Source organism: Puntigrus tetrazona, chromosome 4, assembly GCF_018831695.1.
Source record: "Puntigrus tetrazona isolate hp1 chromosome 4, ASM1883169v1, whole genome shotgun sequence".
NCBI lineage: Eukaryota > Metazoa > Chordata > Actinopteri > Cypriniformes > Cyprinidae > Puntigrus > Puntigrus tetrazona.
The window spans coordinates 11,083,815-11,102,763 of record NC_056702.1 but is presented as its reverse complement, the minus strand read 5'-3'; the positions used below and the strand labels follow the sequence as shown (position 1 = coordinate 11,102,763).

Here is an 18,949-nt window from a genome sequence, read left to right as displayed (position 1 = left end):
AGGGGTCAGCGTTGAGAGGAAGACAGACTTTTAAAGCAGCAGAATCATTTTTTCCACAAAGTAATAATCTTCAGAGGAAAGACATCTACCTCGTTCGGACAAGGTATCATAAATTGCGCTTTCTCTCTTCAGCAGTCACAAGTGAACAGTAATTCTTTTCATTTTCCTATTTGAAAAGTTGGCTGTTTTACAGCATTGCGTTTTACTTTCATGTTCAAATGATGAAACTGGGATTTAGATCTCAAGACTACAGTGACATGAATTTAAAATCCTTATCATGCATGGTTGCAGCCTCTGACTGAGGATGCCTGTAATTCCACGCTGGGCGTTCCTGACACATTCTATATGGAGCAATATATGTCAATTAAACAAATGGACTGCTGGAGAAAGAACTGGTAAATTCAGCCGAAAACTGTAAAGGCTCCACATCAGTCTTGCTTAGGTAAGGTGAATGAGTTTTGATACTGTCTGAAAGAAATCCTGTGGGTAGGTTGAAATGAAACAAAGAGAAAAATGAAGATGAAGTAGGTAGAGGGGAAGTCATTCAAAGGGGTTGAAGGGGTGCACGTTTCAACCTTGTGTTGCAGAAATTGATGCATGAAAAGGTTTGCAATTGACCTCATCAGATGCCTTCTCATTCCCGAGTGGCTTTCAATCAGAGAGCATCGTTGTTGAAGTAGACCCTTGCTTCCGTATGATCATTAGCCAAATGGGACGAAACGAAATGCTTCTCTTCCTTTACAATGCATCTGCAGCCAATGTTTAAGTATTCTACTGCTGATGCATGGGCTACATAACATGAATCAACACACTGTTATATAAAGCTGGTTAATCAAGAACCGATTTCACAATAAAATAAACTAAAGATAATACTCAGACAATGATGGATTGTCCCACTCTGCTTTGTGGTGAGCTGACAAAGCATGTTTTATACTGAATTACATGAATTCATGCATATTGAATACCATGATTAGCACCGACTAACTGGGTGATGTGTTTTTGTATTTGTAAAGAATCAGCAAACTCTCTCACTAGAGCCAGAACGGCTTAATCAGTCGAGAGGCCATTGAGGTTTGGAGAACTGTAGCCTTTGAGAGAATCAAGCCAAAGCCCACCACAATTAGTCAATCCATTCTCTTTGCTGATTGGTTGGGGTAAACACAATCAATCACTGTAAATGTCTACAATGGATAAAAGCTATGGAAATAAGTGGATACCCACTTAAATAGCATGCTAGGATTTGCTCCACAAACTCCTTGAATAACTGATAATTTCCATTTTACAAAGGCTGATATATAGTAGATGAATAAATGACAATGAGGTTTCTTTCATTTCTGTCATTATGGACTCACTCTTTTGGCATTCTAAACCAGTTCTGCCAAGTCTTGGAGAATTTTAGCATGGCAATGTACATGACAATGTTAATAATGAAATAACCCCCCATATATAACATACATGAAACCACCATGCATCAGATCTACCCAGGTGCAAGCTGGGGAAGGTGGACTGTTTCTGAAGTGTGCTGCAACTGCTACAGCAAGCACTGGTACAGCTAGTTTCACATAGCCAGACCTTCAGACTGATGGCAAAAGCTCTGGGATATTTTACAGACTGTGCTGTGAATTTTAAATGTTTCATACACTTTTGAAAAACAAGCATTTAGTTCATCCTACTAAGCTCTCACCATCACAGTTGTAAACATGACTGTTTTTGTCTTCCATGAGGGTTTTGGCTTCAAAGCACCTTTGTTTCTAGGTGGAACGTTAAACAACGCAGCTCACATATCTACCAGAAATCCTATATAATTTAAAGTCTGGTGATTAATTCAGTGTTTCCAGTTTTGTTTGCTGTATGCATCAGATGTTCAGCCAACGGTCTATGGGCGTGACGTCTGAGGCTGAGATTACACTACAGTTAATTGAGTTTTTGAATGTTGCTGCACATTGGCCGCTGATATGAAAATAAGCAATCGGTATAGGACATCTAGATTTTAGAAGCGTGGGAAATATCTTATCACTTTTTGACACTGTGGAGCTCCAAAAATGACTAAACTCAACCACAAATGTATCATAAAGATGGACCATAAAAAAGTAATTTTATGTTGTTTTAAGCATGTCTTCTGAAGGAAGTTAAAAGTTTTGCACTCAAACATTAGAGAACCAATGCAAGTTGGAATCCCTTACATCAAGCACAGCATGACACCCAAAATGTTTAAACATGCTTAGATGCAACTGATGTACTAGATTTGGCTTAAGTAGTCCTTTAACTGGACTGTCTGTATAGACTCAATGAGTTATTTTTGAAGATGATGAATAATGAGAACATAATCCATTCCCTTGTTCTGAAGGCCTCCTCATTGCTTCTTTACTGCATTGTCACATTGGAACATTGTGGTTCGCAACGAAAGGTCTTTGCTTTAGAAGATACCTTGAGTGGAAAAGCAGGTAATGGACTGAAACACTGCAGATTCAGAGTTCATTCTTTTAGTTTTGATGTGTTTTATCTGTCCAAGCTCTTGATGTCCTGTAGTGAATAGAACAAATTATATAATGGTAATCCAGAGGATAGAACAAGCAGACAGAAAATGGGTTGATTAAGGATAAGGATAGAAAGACGAATGAATAAAACGAATGAAAAGGGATGTATAGAGACCAGAAATCGTCAAAACCATGTTTCAGCCAGGGCGCCTCGGCGAAACCGCCCCCGTATTTGATCATGTTTATTGTCTGAAACCATCTGCAGCTGATAACCCTTGACTGAACAAGCTGTTAGTCAGCCCGAGAGGGAGTTGAGAGAGAAATCAGCCATGCTATAAAATGGCTCCTTCAGTCAGTATATGCTTCCTCCACAGATCACACTAATTGCAAATGACTGCTTTCAAAAAAATAAATAAAACGGACAGCCTAATGTTATAAAGTCATATTTATTTGCTCCTTTTCTTCATGCCCAATGAAATCGATAAACAAACAATTTTATTTAGTCATACTCTACATATTCTTAGATCAGCATTTGACCTTAACTGGTTTAAGCTGGTTTTCTACTGGATACACTAGTTGACCAACTTTCTGTTGACAGTTCTTTCTGGAGAGGCTGGTAAGAACGTTTTAATACCAGCATCTAGAACTGGGAAACATCGTTAAAAAAAGAAAAAAAAAAAACACCTGAAAAGGATTATTCAAACAAAAATGTAAATTCTGTCATTAATTCTAAACCCATCTTTGGAACACAAATTAAGAGACAAAATAGTTATGATATGGTTGAACCACTGATATCACATTGTAACAATGTCCTTTCTACTTTTCTCAGTCTTGAACATGTTCTCTTGCTGTCAGTGCAGGGTTGGAAAGAATCTGTATTCCAAAGATGAAAAATTTTTGGGGCGTTAATTACTCTTTTAACAAAAGGACCGAAGCTTTTTAAAGAACATTTGTCTTTCTGAGTAAAACATGTTAAACCTAGCATTTTTGTCACTCAAAACAATTCTACACTGTCTTTTTAAACATGTTTAAAGAGGACATTTAATGCTCAAGAAACCTGCATTCCCTTATTTAAGTTGCAATTTACTTTATGACAGTAAATATACTGTATGATAGAACAACTTCAAGCTCAAGCGATGTCTCGCAATCAATGCTAGACAAGAACAAGAAGTGATTGCATACCTTTGTCAGAGAGGGTGTCGCTCAGAGAAAGGTAGTTATTAGCAACACAGCTCTTTCGCACACACTCTTGGTGATAGTCAAGATGGAAATTTTCATTATGGGCAGGGAAGCGGGGGATAAGCAGTGCAAAATTGAAAAATCAACTCAATAGCTTCAGAAGTGTTATCAGGAGAGGCTGGCCTAAATCTGCATGCTAATAAGCAAGTATTGCCAGGAGGGTATCGCTTCCAGTGGATCGCCACGGGAGCAGAAAACATGGGACCACAGATAAGCATCTCTCCCAACACACTTGCTGGGGTATTTTTAAGCCTGGTGCTGTCCAGGGCCCTTTGAAGTCCGCTGAGCGGAAGAAGCTTTTACAAAGTCGTTTATGAACAACAGGGGACAGAAGGCTAGAACGGTGCTGCTTGCTTTGAATGGACGTGAGTAGTTTTAGAAGCCTTGCTGATTGGCACATAAATGCTTAAAACAAATAAAATGGGAGGGCAGGTTAGATATTTTCGGCATTATAAATTACCATTCTTGAGATCAGTGTATATTCTCTGTGAGTTAATGAAGATCAAAGCTTCGTATAATTCAATGAATTCCATAAGGTGTGAATGCAGTCATCTTCATCCGTCACCCGCAGAGTGGGTGTCAGCATAGCCCCAAAAATAGACCTCTCTCAACAAGGAGCAATCTGCCATTTCAAGTCTGTGTGCGCCTGCAAGCTTGTCAGTCTCACTTCCATCAGCGTGCATCTGTGTCACACTGTGACATGTTGCATCTTTAGCTCATGCCACTGTAAAGTCCACCAGCCATACAGATCTGGCAACCCGCGGGCTATGTCGTTTTAGGTTCAACGCGTTGTTCTGTCCATCCCGCTGTATGTGTCACCATTGCTAATCTGTAGTCTATGCAAATAGCATTCTTAGTTCAGAAGACCATGCTGGGATCTTCTTGACCTTCACGACCTTGTCGCAACCTTCTAGTCCGGCTGGCTGAGATTGACCGTTGCTGGGTTGTGAGGAGCAAGAGCCCGGAGCAGCCAGCTCAGCGGATCTCAGGTGCTGACAGGCTGCATAAACACACTGTGAAAAGCTGCCTGCCCTGAAGGCCACGGACAAGCTCAGCGAAAAAGAAAAAGAAAACAACAGCGCAGCGGAAATGAGCTGTATATTTCACAGCTGTTACCAAGGGCGGGCGACCTATGTGCCAGCATGCAGCAGCACCTGAGTGAGAGAAACACTTTGAGAGGTCAGAGGCGAACTCCACATTTGAGTTACTTAAAGTGACTTAAATGGCATCGAGCACACTAAATAAGCTTTAAAGAGAAAATATTATATTACAAAATGCCCCAAGCCATGCCAACACTGCACATATGGAGGAGTAGTTCATGCAAACAAAACAAACAAAATCATAATTTATTGCAAACCAGTGTTTGTGTTTTTCTTCTGTGAAATATAAAAGGGAAAATTTAGCAGAGTGTCCAATCTGCTGTATTCTATACAAGCTAAGCATTCCACGACCAAAAAACAACAGCAAAAAAAAAATATTTCAAAGCTTTGTGTGAAGTGATCGATATTGAATCTCATTGGACAATGTAGAAACCCACATGAATTTTTTTTTAGATATAGCAATCATATATTTTCAGAGTACTTGGAATAAGTTCATTATATTTAAAAAAAAAAGTGTGTCTAGATCATTGATAAATTACCCCTTTGTGTTTGATTTCCACAGTTCCAAAGAAAGTTTAACAGGTTTCAAATTAGTAGCTAACTGCTTTAAAACATTTTTTTAATTATGAATCTCTTTAAATGACAAACAAATACACCATTTAAACAAACGGCATATCGATATCCCTGACCTTATGGCGTTGAGGTCAGTCTGAGCTGTGACCTCTGTGAATTCTCATCAGTTACATCCTCTGTTTGCTCTTGGGAGACAAACCAGTGTGTTTACTGGTGTAATTGAAATTGAAATGGAGGTTGTTTGCAGATGGTCAATGCGGGAGGGGATGTTTTCTAGTACACACAATGCTGTTTGACTCTCATACACAAAATAGAAAGTAATCACTCTTCATCTAGTTAATCCCATAATTATGCACATGGACACTAATTTCCCAGCAGGGAGAACACTGTGTGCCTGGCTCATCTCTCTCTTTCCCTTTCTGTTCTCTTACTGTTTATTTACTACACTGAATGTTAAGCAAACAAACCATATAATATAGCCTCAAGCTTGTTTTACATGTGTACTAGATATAGCAGTTCAGGAAATGTTTTAGGTAGTGCTGTGCTACATCAGGGAATAAATATGAAGACTGTTTACTGAAACCTACTGAACTGCTTATGCAGGAAGCATTTTTAAGCATTGTCGGTGTACTCCCAAGTTGAAGGCGCAAGATAATTAAATAAATAAAGTAAATTAGACAGCATGATTATGATGCCTTCTGAACTCTAGGAGACCTGAAACACTGACAAATCATACATATGCTTATTTCTATGCGCCCAGTGCCACTTGACAAAATCTCAAAAGGTACTGTCAACTCTTTGTACTTCAAGCTACAGGTCTGTATACTTTTGAGCAGGCATTTGCTATGCTTGACATGATCCTATTTTGAATGACTCCTTCTAATAATAAGACCATTCGTCTTGTGTTGAAGGTGGGGATCGTTAGTTGTCATAAGATGGATGTGACAGATACAGGCTACACTTTGCTGAAAATGTCCTGCCAGGCACTGAGAGCCTTTCCCCTCTCTGCACCAAATCAGCAGGCTTTTGCAGCTAATAGAGCTTCTAAATACCAATAATGTCATATTTCAAGTCAGGCGGACAAAATGAAATGGGAGAAAATGCTCTGCTTATAGCCAGAAGGGTGCAACTCCACCCTGGTTGGTATATTTCTACAGAGACGAGACAGGATGTTGCTGGAAAAATGATTGTTTCAGTGCTCGTAATACAGCAAGGACACAGCCCCCCTGCCGCGTAATGGCACATGGCAAGCCAAACACTTCAATGAAGTTGTATTTTAGAGGGCATGTTTACTGCCATCAAATCATTCTGTGGAGGAAACTGCAGCAACATTAGATTAGATTATGTAGCTCGTGCGCTTCCTCAAACAAGACATGATCTAATTCGTTCTGAGAGTACATCCTTTTCCTTCAAGATGTGCGTTCTGGAAATTGAGCTTGTCTTTGAAATAATCTTTTGAACAATCTAGGTGGGGAATTGGAAGACGAATCTGACTCTTTTTATACATTTTTTACATCAGTGCAGTCGCGTCTATCTGAATGACACCCCCCTCAACCCACACACGCATCCACCATCCGTCTACCACAATTCTATAAATAAACCTGAAGCAGCTCTGCCTTTATAGGTCAGCTGAACTACAAAGTGCATCTTCTTTTTTTTTCCCTCTCGCGTGTACAGAGTGAAATTCCTTGAGGTGAATCAATACATAATTCCAAGAACTAGTAACTGGTTACCACAACCTCGTACCAGGGATTGTTGTTGCCATGGCAACAAAAAATCGTGGCGTAAAGACCATAAGAAAATGTATGCAAGGCCTAATTCTGTTTGTGACGTATTCGAGCAAACACATTTTTGTTATGGGCTCCCCAGGCATGGCTCAGATTGAAGCAGATAAAAGAGTGACACTTTGCTAAAGAGAAGCTCAAAGTTGTGCTTCTAAAGTGGCGAATCGTTCACACATAAAAACAAGATCTGTAAACATTGCGAGAGGAGATAAGCCAGAGGCAGAGCTGTCTGACAGTCCTCCCCACCCCAAACAGAGAGGAGAAGAACAGCTATGCAAGCAAGAACACTTCAAATATAAACACTTATATTGTTACTATCGCTCTATCTGTCTATCCATCTATCTATCTATCCATCTATCTATCTGAGAATTTGGCATGAATGTTATAGTGAAGCTAAAACTGATGTCGGAGATCCAGATGATGTTTCAGTGATATTATTTGAGAAAAATTGCTTTACCTACAATTTTAGGCCATTTTCTGCCGGTTTCCTCTTTGATAGAGGCTTTTACCAATTTCTAGGGGTTTGCAGCTAGCAGAGGCTTTCTCACTTACACCCACATACTAAAAATGCAAGTTGCTTGCAGGGGTTGTCAAGTCCGAAAGTACCATTTACCTTAGTAAACAGAAATAATATCTGAATATTAGATTGAATAGATCTATATCCAATGACAAACATAACCAAATAAATAAAATGACCTTAATCTGTTCTTCCACTAATAACCCCGGGTTCGTTTGGTTTGGACAGCCGGCGTCGCACAAGGCCCTGGCGGTGACTCATGTTTATTAGTTCCTCTCTGCTGATTGGGTGTTCCAATACTCCCAGTCCACCCTGCATCGTGTGCAGTGAAACGTGACACTGGGTCACATCCCCTTCCATCCCCGGCTGCCAGCTCAACTGTGCTGCCTGCAGCCTCATGTCTCCCAGCATGCTTCAGTGGCCATAAACACACACATGTGGCCAAACAGAGATGACTGAGCTACAGCAGTAAATACAAGCTCAGAGGGATTTCATTTTCAGCGTTTTTGTTTAGTGGTTCTGCAGAATGTATAAAGCTAAGGGGGGAAATTTATAAATGGAGCTACCGTTACAGTTAATATGAACTAAAAAATGTAATGAATACTTTTTACACTAATTAATACATTTTGCAACATAAATTAACATTAGACGATGTTACAGCAAATTGCTGCCAATATTACGGTTAAGATATACAAAGCCATTTAAAAAAATAAAAATGTATTTTATTAGAATTATTCAGATGCATTATTACTAGTATTTTATATTGTGTTGGTCTTTCAAAAATGAATTATCCATGTGAGAATTTTTGCTTGTTCATGCAGACTGCTGTTTTTGTATCCAAAAAAAAAAAAATCCTGCCAGGAATTTGCTAAAAGCTCCTGCAAACAATGTAAGCCTGGGTGGCCATTGTCCCCAACCCCTAGATTACCTCTGATTTGCTGCTGCGTTCAGCATCCTGGCATGGCATTGCAGCCATTGGCGATGGTGGAATGACAGCAGAAACGGCCATGTGGCACGGGCTACGTCTCTCCCTGCTTGTCCCCTCAGTCTGGTTATTGTCTCACTAAGCCCGATAGGAATGTCTTTCACATCCTTGGACTTTGCATGATGGTTTTTGATAAATGGACTTGTCGTCAAAAAAAAGCTACATTTAAACAATAAATTGAGCAAGGGGTTCGAGGTAATCAGGCATGTGAACAAATGCATTGTAGATGCACTTCGGGAAGTTTAATGCGTTTAATTTTTGAACATGCATATAATACTTTATCCATTCATTGCAGCGCATTTTGGAAAATGAAAAGGACCAACCCTATCAATAATGCATCTGCAGTGTGCTTGGCTAAATGTCTGAATTCCGTGACTGTTATGAGTGCAGTCATGCGTGTGTATGTGTGTGTGCATGTCCCCAATAGACTGCATTATGAATAGTACACAGAATGGGTCGCCTGCAGCACTGATGCAAATTTTTTGTCAAGGGCTCCATTAAAAGGTAAGGCTAGGCCCTCATCTGTGCCGCTTCAGCTCAAGGTTTTTCATGCCATTTATTATAGCAATGCCATACACACCCCATCGCATTTCATTTCATTATTGACCGCACTACTACTGGTGATTGGCTCTTTTTGCACTGGCTGAATCCAGAGATTGTGGAACGGGTAGGTGGGCAACAGTAGCCACTATCTCATCCTGTCTGTGGCTGGCACATGCGGTGCATTCTGGGTAATTCATTTCTCCCAGGGCTTTATCATCTCAGTGGGCTAGTGAATGATTTACACTGACAGCCAAGCCAAAGCCAAGACCCAGTGCTATGAGCTGTGGCTGTAGTTTAAACAAAACTGTTCTGAGCACGAACTGTTAGGTGAGTGTTAAGTGAACAAGGGACAGAGTTAATTAAACTGAATTTAGGCAAACTGGTTCAAAAAACAATAAATAAATCAATTTATGCCTATTATATACACTTTAAATAAAACCCTTAAAATGTCACAATTCCATTTTGCTACATGACTGACACAGAAATGGCCCATTTAACCTTCAGCTGAAGAGTTACGTCACAAAGCTATTTTGTGCACTGATGTCAAACTCATATGTAACGCAAAATCCCAGATTTTATTTTACACTAAATATTTTCTTAATTAAATGACACGATTGATGTGCGCCACTAATGTGATATAAATTTACTTGTGCATATGGATTAATGCGGGCATAATCTGAATACATCAAGGACTGTAGCATTCTGGGTTGAAGCTGATGAATGCACGCTTTTGATTTTGATCTTTTTGGTTATCTCTCCAGATGGAAAAGAGCTCTCGGGCAGATCCACAAGCTTTAGGAGTGACTTGGCCTGCCAGTAAGAGCTAAATGAGTGAGAACACTGGCCCTGAGGGAGCTGATTTTATCAAACCGCCATTGTGGCTAAAGTTTTTTAGGAACAAAGCGGCACCTGAAAATCAGCCTCCATTCTGCAGGTGAAGGTGGCAGAGTGGATGAATAATGCATGAAATTTATCTGCTACCGTTAATCATGATGAGATGGTGAGAGAAAGAGAAAGAAAAAGAGAGAGAGAGCGAGATGTGATGTGATGTGGCCTCCGAATGTGTTTTTTTCTCATTTACTCATTTCTCTGCTCAGCTCAAGACACTGGATCCAGAGTCAAGGTCTTTAGAGAGGTAGAGAGCTTCTGATTGCTATTAAATTTAAAGGCACAGTTCAGGCAAAAAAAACAAAACATTTCTGTCATTTCCTCACCCCTGTGTCATTACGTTATCTGGAGCGACACGGGGGTGAGGAAATGATGGCAGAATTTAAATGTTTGGTTGAACCATCACCAGCTTCTGCAGAACTGACAAGGTTATGACTTTTTCACATACATCAAAACTCAAGCTTCTTCCGATGACTTTAGGCCACGTAAGTAAAAGGATATGACAAAATGCCAAGAAAGCAAAAAAATGACATTCATAACAGCTGCGAATAAGCCATAAATATTGAACATTTTGTGTAAGCATACGATTGCTTCTTATCGATTTATATCACAATGAAATCAAATGAGGCTTGTCAAGTCATACAATGGATTTCTCTAATGTGACTAAATTTATATCACGTAATACGAATCCGCTTTCATAATCCAATACAATAAAGAATTGTTTTTTTTTCAATTGATGATCCACAAGTATGCAGACAGGTAATATTTCTGGGTTTAAAACAGTTATATTGTCATATAAACTTACTCACCTTTCGGAAATTGTTCAAGGGTAATACGGAATGAAGCATTCTTCCATCAGAAGATAAGATGGAGTAACGGGTCTCGGAAAACTGCATTTAGGACATGCCTCGGCCTTTGTGTTTTAATGTGATCCACACCGCGATCATTTGACTGATAAGGCCTCACAAATGGCTGGCTTAGAGCCGTAATTACTCTCCACTCCCGCATAATCTTTCTCCCCAGTGAACATGTCAATGCCAGCAAGCAGAAGCGTGCTCGCAAACGGAAGAAGAAAAGGAGAACATTTAGAGATAAGAAGGACTCCTTTCCTCTCATCGATACAGTCATGACTCTCAAGATTTCAATCCATCACTGGGCTCTTAAGAAAGCACTCCCTTGCCTTTAATTAGGGCACAGTGACTTGAGGTTCTTGGCTTATTTGACATGCAGCTCTGAGCCATTGTAAATGCACAGCTATAAAAGCTACTGGAGACTGGAGGGTGTCAGTGATTAGATATCTTACAATCGGAAGGTCATTAGAGTTATTTGGAGGTCAGGAAGTACGTGTCAACTGTGTAGAATGAAGTGATTTAGCTCAATGACCCATAAAGCAGTCAATATATGACTCATCTGAGAGGTTGACGCACATTGTGCGACCTCTGATAAACATTGAAATAATCACGCACAAGGTTCCCCTCTTCACAGTCAACATCTTTGGCTTTATATATTTGTATACGTACAAATAACATTCCTAACAAAATAATGATTACTCCTGAGACATGACAGTATGTCTTGCAGGCATAAGCCACTGCTTTTTAAACCTAATTAATGTGTGCAGGTGTTAAATAAGAATGTATAGCGCAAAATTACTCTGGAGACATATGGCAACATTGCTTGCATAAATTGCATAATTTTTAATCAAACTAATTAAGTGGAGGATGGTTATGTTTTAAATAGAATGATAACAAGACTACCAATACTGCCACAGTATGTAGTACATATATTTAATGTTTACAGAATGTGATTTTCATGCAGGAATACCTGGATAATATAAACAGAGTATATTGCCTGAGATTATGTATTTCACAATGCAGCTTCTATTTCCACTTCCTTTTTCCTGACTTGGAGTTAAGACATTTTTTATGCAAGTTTGTTAAAAACGAAAAATACTTGAAAGGTTCTTCACAGCGATACAATAGAAGAACCATTTATGTTCTTTAAAGAGTTTTTAGAATCCGTTTCCACCACAAAGAACCTGTTGTGAAACGGAAAACGTCTTCAGATGTTAAAGATTCCTTATGGAAAATTTCCTTGTATAATCAGTGTATAATCAGATGTGTAATTGCATGTCCGAGCCCCACTCCAAAAATGTAATGTAACATTTTAGGTAACTTGCAAGAGGACAGCAGGAAATCTTATCTAACTGGTTGAAGACACAAAGATTACATGCTACTGGCGGTTTAAACAGAAACAGAGGTCAGTTCATTGGCAGTGAACAGGAAGTAAAAAAAAAAAGCAAGTAGTTCTATTTATGCTCACAGAATCCGTCAGTGCCCTGTTTATACGCTTCATTGCAAAAAACAACAGCTGGAGCGAAAGAAAAAAAAAAAATAGATATAAAGAATGTCCATCCAACATTTTGCTGTTCTTTTCTTTTGGTCTCATCTGTTAGACGCATTGGTTGCTCCACCTGTGCAACAAACCTAGTGAACATGCACCTGGACCTTTTGAGAAATGTTCTCAAGTGCAGCTGCTGAAAAATCAGTAAGCCGATTGTTTCAGATATAATCCATTGTCTTTTTTGCCTTTGAATCTTCACAGTCGACTGAGCTGGTCGAGACCTGCAGAGCTCCTCGAGTAAGAGTGGTCAGAATGATCTGGTAGATTGTGGGCAGCATATACGGCATCAGACGCCCTCAGGGGAAGAGGAAACCAACCTCAACTATAGTCTGCTCACCGACAGAGAGAAGGACACAGGAAGAAGAAGAAAAAGGAAAAGACAGTCGAGGGGGACTGGAAGTGTCTCTTCATGGTGGTATGGAGGAGGGAAAAAAACAGAAATGAATTTATCTGGCGGTATGAGGGCCATGTTATGAACAGCCTGCCGAAAATGCACTTAACTCATGCCTATTCAATTATGGTAATATACACATGCAAATGACCACAGTCCGCAACACCATGCTGTCTCAATTAGGTGACAGGCTTACAAGGGTTGGCTTTAGAGAGCGACCGGATTACTGTCCTGCTATCCGTCTACAAGCAAACAGCTTTTGACCTGTGATTATCGTCATGAGACATCAGCAGGGTGGGTTGACTCGCAGACTGAGAGGAGACGTTCTGTTTTTGCGTGCGACTGCACGTGTGGGGGGGACTGTGGATGTGCATCTTCACATGTTATATTTACTGGTTTCCTTCAGCACCGTCGCTTTTAGTCCAGCTTTTCAGGAGATATTCAGCTCATGTCATGTGCGTTTATTTTTCTTATTGTACAGATCAAATCGAACAATTCTGGGAGACACGAGTCAAGCTCCACAACATTAAATCATTAAATGATTGAAGCTCAACATGCATTAAATTACTCCAGTCGTCCTTTCAGAATCGGTGGGAACTTTTAAGTGCACCATAAATCTGAATCACTGGTCTACATTATTGCTCTGCTTTCATGTCTAGCACGTATTCACAATGTACCAAAAAAAAATTAGGTATTAAAATCAATAGGGTGAATTGTCAGAAGCTTGGTGAGTAATACATCACATTCAGTATGACCAAGGCCGGATTAATTACATCGATTCCGACCGTGAAATACACCACGCTGGCTTAAAAGTAATAACTTTAGCTCAGTGTGTGGAAATTTTTACTTACACGAGAGCATTTCACTATTTAGCATGTCCCATACATATGCGTGACCAACATGATAGAGCTAACATGCTAAACACATATGCACTACATAGACGCCTCAGTGATTTTCATCCTGCTTAGAGTCTATAGGATGGCAGCATGAGTCAACATCAGTCGTCATTGAGTTATGTAATGCTTGAAGGGCGTAACAACAGCAAATTAATAAGAGTGAAAACAGTACAATATAACTGAAACATCTGAAAATGTTTGCAAGCACATAAAACATTTTGGATGTGATGTTTTTTCCTCCCAAGAGTTAATTTCTGGTGTTTCTGCTATGGAAAAAGTGATAGGTATGTAAAGGAACTGGATCACTGATGCTGAAATTGTCGCTGTCCTCTGAACAGTGGTTCTGAAAGCAGCCCACTCACGTAAAGCCTAGAAGTGTGTCGCTGTCCGGTGCTGAAAGCGTTGAGGCAGGTGGCGCTGTCCAAAACAAGAGGTGCTGAAAGCTGTGTCGTGTTGAAGAGTGTGGAAAAGCGCTCACTCTGTGGGCGGCTATGAGGCTCGTTTGCTCAGAGCTGTCAACAGTCTTCTCAGCACCTAAGAGGGCGTTTCTTGCATTTCGTCTGTTGCAGTTTTAAAATTGTTTATGTAAGTGTCAGACTGACGCCTGCATCTACCATCTTATACCATAAGCACCGCTAAAACAAGTCAAAACAGTGTAACCTTTAAAATAGTGAAATTTCAGTTTTTAGTTACAGGAGCTTTTTTGATTTATACACAATTCGTATCAGCAGCATCCCATTGGTTTGGTTCTTTGAATGCAAGAGCAACCCCTGCGTAAAATCCCATTTGATTTTGGGTTGAAAAGTAATTCCTGCAACTATGATTCTGTGGTTCCTACAATTCTTAGCTTCCATAGCTGTACAGTATACACATGGATGAGACTACACACAGTGCTGTGCTCCAATATGGCCATCTGCAGATATGCATTTTTTTTTCCTCTATTTATTTATTTTTATCAGGATTTATGGCTTGAACCAGCTGCTTGGTAAGCGTATACACTAAGCAGACAATCATACAGCTAATTTTTGACAGCAGGATAAATCCGTCAGATAATCCAAATCCGCAGCAAGAGAGAGATACAGAAAGAGAGAGAGTCTATAAGGGAGATTAAAAAGAGGAGATTGTGAGTGCCGAATCCCGCAACGCTGATCATGTGACCTTAATTCCACTCTGTCATTTCGTCCTGCGGAGTGTGAGAGAGACAACCAATCACAAGGCGCAGTTTGTGAGTTCGCTAACGGCAAGTGAAGCTCAAATACAGTCCAAAATAGGGGGAAACACTCATACAGGCTCACACTTGTCACTGCAATGCATATGCGCACAAACAAGAAACCTCTCACATGGTCTTTCTTTCTCACAAAAGCATGTGGGTTTTCTCTCTGCATGACATTGATTTGTTCAATCAAGGATGTAACGGCATATTTACGACTCCTCTCTGACTCCTACAAGTCGACCTCTGTCCCCGTCCATGTCTATGCTGGTTTTACAGCCCTGTTATGGTCATGTTTTGTTCTACCTTCTGTCAAATATAAAGCTCATATAAATTACACAGCCGTTAGGAAAACAAAAACAGACATATCAATAGAGCTCTTGCCAGCATCACTCATTAAGTATTGATGCTGTGTGAGATCTGGCGCCACAGCTGGATATACACACGCGCGCACGCACACACACACGCGCACACACACACGCACGCACACGCGCACACACACACAGATTGTTTATTTCTGCATTCATTGACAATGGACAATAGTCTCCATGGTACTAAACCAAACAAGTGGGTTGGCAGTTTAAACTCTAACTAGACCAAGGTGGTCAGTTGCACTCAGAAATGACCCTCTTTGATGCCTTAAAAGTACAAATTAATATTCAAAATCAAGGACTAATGAAATAAAATGATGTAAAAACTGCCTTTCTAAGAAAAAGAAGGAATCAAAGTGCTTTGATTAAGAAAAGAGCAATTTTAAAAAAAGAGACGGATGGCATGCAGTGGCTTTTGAGGATTATGCCAGACAGGAGAATGGAACCAAATGGAGAGAAGTTGTTTGAAGCTCCGCAATAAGCCACTCTTACTCTCTTTCATGTTTTGAAATGAGGGAACAACTGTGCGTGTTAACCGCAATCCAGCCGCCCCTTTGTTCCTTCTTTAGATCATGAGCTAATGGAGGAAGGGGCTGAAAAATGGTGAAACCGGAAGAGATCCGTCAATTAGGTGTGGTTTGACATCACTGAGAGTGTGAAAGGCGGGGAAAAGCGGTTTTACGGAAGGTGATAGTGCCTTGAGGTTTGATCACTCCATACGTCAGGGGCTGCAAACTCCACTGGGTAAAAAGGGGTATGAGATGAGAGCTACGCGTGGGCATGTGGGGGAAGGGGTGTGTAAGGTATAATCACAAAGCACAAAAATAACAATTTCACCACTTCAGCCCTCGTTTCTCTGCCTGCCTACACTTATGGCCATCCTTTTAAATGCGCTGTGTAAACAATAGACCCTCTCCCCTGCCATCAAACTGACAGTTTTCAAAGAAAATGTCCAGGCAGGGCGAGAGATGCTTGGAGATGACCTCCTCACCGCCGGTGTCAGAATTAGTGAAAGAGCGGCAGAAGACGGTAGCAAGCTAGTGAAGTTATTCCTCCTGGAATCAGCCGTCACGAGGCACTGAAAACAGTGTCTCACGCTCTAGTGAGTGCTATTATGGACTGTTTTCACTCGGTAATGAAATGCAAAAGCCTTTCACATGGCTGAGCATGTAATCACAACACATATGCATGCACATAGGGTACATAGTGTAGTACTCTCATCGTATGAGTGGAGTCAGATACTCCTATCTAAGCCATTTCAAATCCCTAAGCAGAGACTCATCTGAAGTAGAATCTTCTAAAACAGTTCAGCAGAGAGGTTCGAGTTAACTAATGCAAACACGCGCACGCACGCACGCACACACACAGAGAGGGAAACAATGTTCTCAGTACAGTAAAGTGTCCCTACCTGGCGGTTAGCAGTCACTCCTGGGCTTTTTTGCTCAAAGCTGGAAGGCAGGAAGAACAGGAGGTTGAGGCTGAAATAGAATTGAGTGAAAACACCTCCGTTTGTCCTGTAGAAATATGGATGCCCTGTGCACACGAGTTCTCTCTCTCTCTCTCTCTCTCTTACACGGCTCTGACACGCAGCACTGAATTTCTCTCTCTCACACAGCCTTCCTACTCGTCTTCCCGCCCACCTACCCCCGACACCCTCCCTTTTCCTATCTCTTTCTTTCACACACACTGTCATTCTCTCTCGTCACACATGCGCACTCTCTCTCTCTCTCTCTCTCTCTCTCCAGGCACTCACTCATTCGCTGTGACACAAGCACTCTCTTGTACATACATTCGCTTTCTTTACTCAACAAACATTCCCTTCCTCTGCTTTTGTCTTTCACGAACAGGGACGAGCATCTCTCTCTCTTCTTCTCTTTTTTTTTTTTTTACATGACTAAGGCTATATTTGTAAAGGAATACCAGCTTGTTATTAACTGCGCATACTGAAAGGTTCTCAACCAGTTGGATGCGACCTAAAATGCATCACAGGTCAGTTTTGCTACGATCGGAGACAGCCACATGTAAAACGCAAAAATCCAGCTCCTGGAGACCATACCCATTATATTAATAAAATCTATATCTACACATGCACGCTGCTGCTGCTGCTATTTCAGGGGTTGACACACCAGTTCACAGCGGACAACTTATAGCATCGGGACTACAAATAGTCTAATTGTCTAATAATCTAATTGTTAGTATATATTAAGATATGCTAGATGAACATCACATCTCACTACTTTTTATTGATAAGAGAATTTTCTGTGCTTACATAAAATGTCAGTTTAAAAGCAACAAAACAATCAGAACAGAAGCACACATCCTCTCTAAATGCCTCCTAAGGCTGCTCTTTCCCCCTCTCTCTATCTCTTGTAGTGTAGATGCAGCCCACGTCCCCTTGAGGAGTCAGTCAAGGGCATTCCCAAAGAAACTGTATGCAAATGCACAGTGAGCCCGAAGCAGCTGCCCGGCCCCTCCCCTGGTCCAGATGCTCGGCCTGGGAGGGGAGTGGGGGGCGGAGTGGTGGCCTAAAGGGACTACAAAAAGCCACTGCAATAAACACAGCTTGAGCTCAGCTTGTCGGCAAACCAATTTGGAACAACATTAACGATGAGTTTTTGAACACAGCATTTTCTAAATCAGCTGATTTGTATATTTGAGTTGAGTTTAGGCTTTGTGATTTTTGTGACCAAATGGAGGGTATGGAATGAGAATGATCTGAACTGTCAAGGTCATGCCCTTCGGTGAGAAACACTCATCAGTGCCTGAGTCTGCAAAACGGCCAAAAGGTAAAGGGGGGTGGAGTTACTGCAGGTTGAATGCACTTCCGCTACACACTTCAGAGCACTCAGGTCTGATGCATGGAATACCAGGATCGTTCCCTTTGTGCTATATTAGTCTCTCTCCCTCTGTTTCTCTCTCCCTCTTGACCTCATTCTCTTCCCTTTTCTTTTTCACACTCTGTCTAATACCGCTCTCATGCTGTGACGGTTCATTTTTCCGTTGTACGCGTGCGCTTCAGGCAGCAATATGTTCTATCTGACAGTTTACATTAGCAAAGCCTCTCAGCAATAGAATAAGCTGTTGGCCATTAATGACATCCACTCAGTTTCTGAAAGCACACAGATACAGGTCAGGTTTTGCTTTTTGTGTACATTCTCAACACCTTAAATATTATTCTTGAACCTTTTTTTCCTCTATATTGCAGTCAACGAGAACTGTCAATCATTTTACAACTAAAATTCAACATATATGAGTGAAATAGGACATTCAATAAGAAATACAACGGTGTTGATGAATTTGGTGAATGAATCACGCTGCTGAATGGCTGCTGCTGTTTTTGGTTCTATGCTGCTGTTGTAGATTATGTTCACTGCCAAGCAAGTACAGGAAGTACAGGAACAAGACATACTGCTGCTGCACACATAGCATATATACTAACCATGTAGCAGATCTACTGCATGCAGGTGGAGCTGGGGAAGGTGGAGGGTTTCAGAGGAACTCTGAAAGAGTGCTACAAAAAGGCTCTAGTGAATGTTAACCAGCCATGTAAAGCAGCAAGCTAATTGGCTGTTTAT

At 40.7% G+C, this 18,949-nt stretch overlaps 1 protein-coding gene across 4 annotated transcripts in view; it reads right to left on the bottom strand.

Moving 5' to 3' along the window:
• The window catches only part of syt1a (synaptotagmin Ia), a 157,816-nt gene that overhangs the window by 53,981 nt on the left and 84,886 nt on the right, over positions 1-18,949 (bottom strand). The window contains exon 1 of one of the 4 annotated variants that reach the window (XM_043236653.1): positions 16,783-16,969. The exons of the other annotated variants lie outside the window; for them this stretch is intronic. The gene's annotated coding sequence lies outside the window, so the exon portion shown is untranslated. Of the gene's footprint in view, positions 1-16,782; positions 16,970-18,949 lie in introns of those variants that run through there. 4 annotated transcript variants of the gene reach the window in all.